General features: G+C 36.4%; 1 non-coding gene across 1 annotated transcript; it reads left to right on the forward strand.

Moving 5' to 3' along the window:
• The first annotated feature begins 1,318 nt into the window (after window positions 1-1,318).
• On the forward strand, window positions 1,319-1,425 carry LOC128287676 (small nucleolar RNA R71). The gene has a single exon (XR_008278376.1). It is a non-coding gene; the product is annotated as a small nucleolar RNA R71 (small nucleolar RNA).
• The last annotated feature ends 2,771 nt before the right edge of the window (window positions 1,426-4,196 follow it).

The following is a 4,196-nucleotide window of genomic DNA, read 5'->3' on the forward strand; positions in this document are numbered from 1 at the left end:
AACTAGCACATCTTCAATAGTACCCCTAGGAAATCTTATAGTTTTATCTGCTAATTGAATGCTCATCCTAGTCTGTTTGGGTTTCCCGAGACCTAATTGTTTGAACATTTTGTAAAGCATGACGTTAATACTAGCCTCCAAATCAGCTAATGCATTATTAACATCTAAACTACCAATTAAACAAGGAATTGTAAAACTCCCTGGATCTTTAAGTTTGTTGGGTAGTTTATTCTGGAGAATAGCTGAGCAAACTGCGTTTAGCTCCACATACGATGCCTCGTCCATCTTCCACTTATTTGCTAAAAGCTCCTTTAAAAATTTCATTGCGTTTGGCATCTATGATAGAGCTTCAATAAACGGTAAGTTAATATGTAATTTTTTTAAGAGTTTAAGGAATTTACCAAATTTTTCATCTGAGCGGTCTCTCTTTATAGCGTTGGGGTTTGGCACATGAGGTTTATATTCGACATTCACCGATTTGTTTTTATTGTGATCTACCTCACCTTAACCTTTGCTTACCACAGTTTCTTGCCTCAGTTCTGGCTTAGGCTCAACAAATCCTTCTTCATCTTGAACATTAATCGCGTTGAACTGTTCCCTTGGGTTAGGTTCAGTATTACTTGGCAAGCTCCCTTGTGGTCGTTTGGAGATTAGTTTGGAAAGCTAGCCTATCTGAGTTTCGAGCCCTTGGATTGACGCTTGTTGATTTTTAAGTGCTGTCTCAGTGTTCTGGAAACGGGTTTCTAACACCGAGATAAACTTTGTGAGCATCTCTTCAAGGTTCAATTTCTTTTCTTGTTGGTAGGGTGGTTGTTGGTAGCCTAGAGGTGGTTGTGGTCTTTGATTTCCTTGACTGCCCCACGAGAAATTAGGGTGGTTCCTCCAACCTGCATTGTAAGTGTAACTATATGGATTGTTTTGAGGTCGAAGATTATTACCCATGTAATTTAATTGCTCGTTATTGATGTTGAGGACATAAGGTTGGTATTCTGAATGGCTTGTTCCACCTCCACTTGCTTCGCACTGCATTACTGGGTGAACTTGTGAAGAACTAAGAAAACCATCAATCTTTTTATTTAGAAGTTCTACCTGGTTTAATAGCGTAGTAATCGAATCGACATTATAAACGCCTACTGTTTTAGTTGGTTTTGTTCTCATGACTTTCCACTGATAGTTATTCAGTGACATCTCCTCTATAAAATCATAAGCATCTTCAGGTGTTTTATTATTTATGGTTCCACCAGCAGCTGCGTCAACCATTTGCCAAGTCAAAGGATTCAGGCCATTATGGAACGTTTGAACCTGAAGCCAAAGTAGTAACCTATGGTGAGGGCACCTTCTCAATAAGTCCTTGTATCTCTCCCATGCATCGTAAAGAGTTTCTAAGTCCATCTGCACAAACGAAGAGATATCATTACGTAATTCAGCCGTTTTAGCCGGTGAAAAATATTTTAATAGAAATTTTTCGGTCATTTGTTCCCAAGTAGTGATTGACCCTCTTGGTAATGAGTTCAACCATTGTTCCTCAACGAAAAAGGGAATAATTAAAGATGAATGGTATCATCAGAAACACCATTAATTTTAAATGTATCGCATAATTCTAAGAAGTTGGCTAATTGAGTGTTGGGATCCTCATCATGCAAACCATCAAACTGAACAAATTGCTGTATCATTTGAATAGTGTTAGGTTTTAGTTCAAAAGTATTTGCAGCTACAGCAGGTCTAACTATGCTTGATTCAGTTCCTGTTAAAGAAGGTTTAGCATAATCATACATAGTGCATGGAGCAGGATTTAGATTAGCTGCAATTGCAGGAGGTAGCTAATTGTCTTGGTTTTTAGCCATCTCTTCAGTTGGGGGTTGAGTATTATCTTCTTGCTCATTCTCTGTGTATCTTAGGCTTTGCCTTATTTCTCTTCGGTTTTGGCAAATTGTGCGATCGATTTCTTCGTCAAAAAGTAGTGGTCCTGACGGGTTTCTTCTAGTCATAAACTATAAAAACCTGCCATAAGAAAGAAAAAGAAAATTAGTAAATTAGAATAAAATTAAAAATAAAATTAGATCGCAAGAAAAATAAATGGCTAAAGTAATAAAAATTGAGTGTTCCTAATATTTTAGTTCCCCGGCAATGACGCCAAAAACTTGATCGCGTGATTTCGTGATAGGCTTTAAATATCAATAATTAATCATTCTTGAAACTAACTATTATTGCGATGTAGGCAAGTGTACCTATCGAACAGTAGTATAGTTTTAGCAAGACCGGATTGTCGAACCCAAGGGAACTAAAAGTACTAGTAATGACTGTCTTTTTATTATCTAGCCTAAGAATAAAGAGGTTTTTGTTTTAACTAACTAATTATCTAAACTAAGAATTCACAGAGAATGGAATTGGGGAATTGCTTTTGGGAAAATCGATTGAATTAAGACAATACCTAAGGAAAAATCCACCTAGACTATACTTGTTATTCTGGCTCTGAATCGGACGATTTATTCATTTAACTTGTTCCATAGAGATCCCTAAGTTATGTTATTATCCTTATTCAAGACTACTAACGTCTAATCCCTAGATTGAATAATTGAGACTTTTCTCTAATTAACACCCTAGGGTTGAATTAACTCAATCTTTGGATCCCTTTCTTAGGTTTGACCCTAATCTGGCAAAATCTTGTCACCCTATGTCTAGGCGCGCAAACAACTCTGCTTAATTATGACAAATGTACTCTTAGACAGGGTCTATTTCTCCTCTGAATAGGAGCTTATCTTGAATCAGTATCCTGGGATATCAAAACAAGAATTAAGAACCCATAATTAAAAACAAGTTAAATATTTATTATACAATTCAGAAAATAATAACAAGATTCATCTTAAGATTCATTCCCCTTAGGTATTTAGGGGATTTAGTTCATAACTAAAAAGGAAAACATCTTAGAAGAATAACGAATTCAAAACATAAAGAAAACCCAAAACTCCTGAAGGGAAATTGAGAAGAGATCTTCAGTCTTGATGGTGAATCTGGCTTCTGAGATGGATCAATCGGCTTCCTTGGAGTAATTCTTTACTCTCTATTCTGTGTGTCCCTTTTATTACTCCTCTAGGGTGTATTTATAGGCTTTGGAATGCCTAAGAGCCCTCAAAATTAGCCTTTTCTGAATTGGAATCAACTTAGGCTCGACAGGGACACGCCTGTGTGACACGCCCGTGTACGATTACTTCAGGCCGTGCTCAAGCCTGCCAAATTGACACGGCCGTGTGGTATGCCGGTATGAGGAGGTCCAGGCCGTATTGATTTCGTACTTTGGCCCATTTTTTTCGGTTTTGGCCCGTTTCTCGTTCCTTTTGCTCTCCTATGCTCTCCGAAGTATAAAACATGAAATTAAAGCATAGTAGCATCGAATTCACCAATTCTAATGGGAAATCATCCATAAAATGCGTTTAACATGGGGGAAAAATATGTTTAAATCACGATTTATCAGTTGTATTACCTTGAGAAGCAAGTTAGTTAATTGCTTATTATTTTTCATATGAACTTACTAAGCTTTATACCTTACTCCCCTTCCTTTTCATCTTTTATAGGTTTATTTATCTAGCTCGGGTTGGAGATCACTAGAGATTCAATCATACTATCCAGCTACCATTTTGGGTATAAGTATTCAAATACTTAAGTTTATGGCATGTATAGGGGCTTAATCTTTTGTAATTATGTCATTACTAATGTGGCCAAATGTGTTGGCCTATAATGGTTATAGTTCAATTTGTGTATAGCCATGAATGGTGGCTTATGTTGATTATATGATTATGCATGTGCCTATGTCATAGAGATGAGGCTTTTGATTGTGTGTATGTAATGAGTTATATTGTTGGTGGTGAATGCTTGATAGTTTAATTGAGATAAGATGATGTGTTGATAACTAAGGCTTAAATGTATAGTATGGGAGTAATCTTATCAACTTTGATGCATGAGAATTATTAAATTTGAGCTTTACTAAGCATGATGTTTTAAGTACGTAAAATATGATATGAGGTTACCATGATCTTGTATTGTTTATGGATGATTGAATGTTCAAATATGCCAAGTTAATGGTCAATAAAAGTAAGCATGTGAGTTTGTTATTGAGGGTGGCAATTGGCTTGCAAAATAGCCTAAAAATTGTCCACACGGTCCGTGTGTCCACTGCATCAAGTACTTTAGTTTCGAAT

This window comes from Gossypium arboreum, chromosome 13, assembly GCF_025698485.1.
Source record: "Gossypium arboreum isolate Shixiya-1 chromosome 13, ASM2569848v2, whole genome shotgun sequence".
Classification (NCBI taxonomy): domain Eukaryota; kingdom Viridiplantae; phylum Streptophyta; class Magnoliopsida; order Malvales; family Malvaceae; genus Gossypium; species Gossypium arboreum.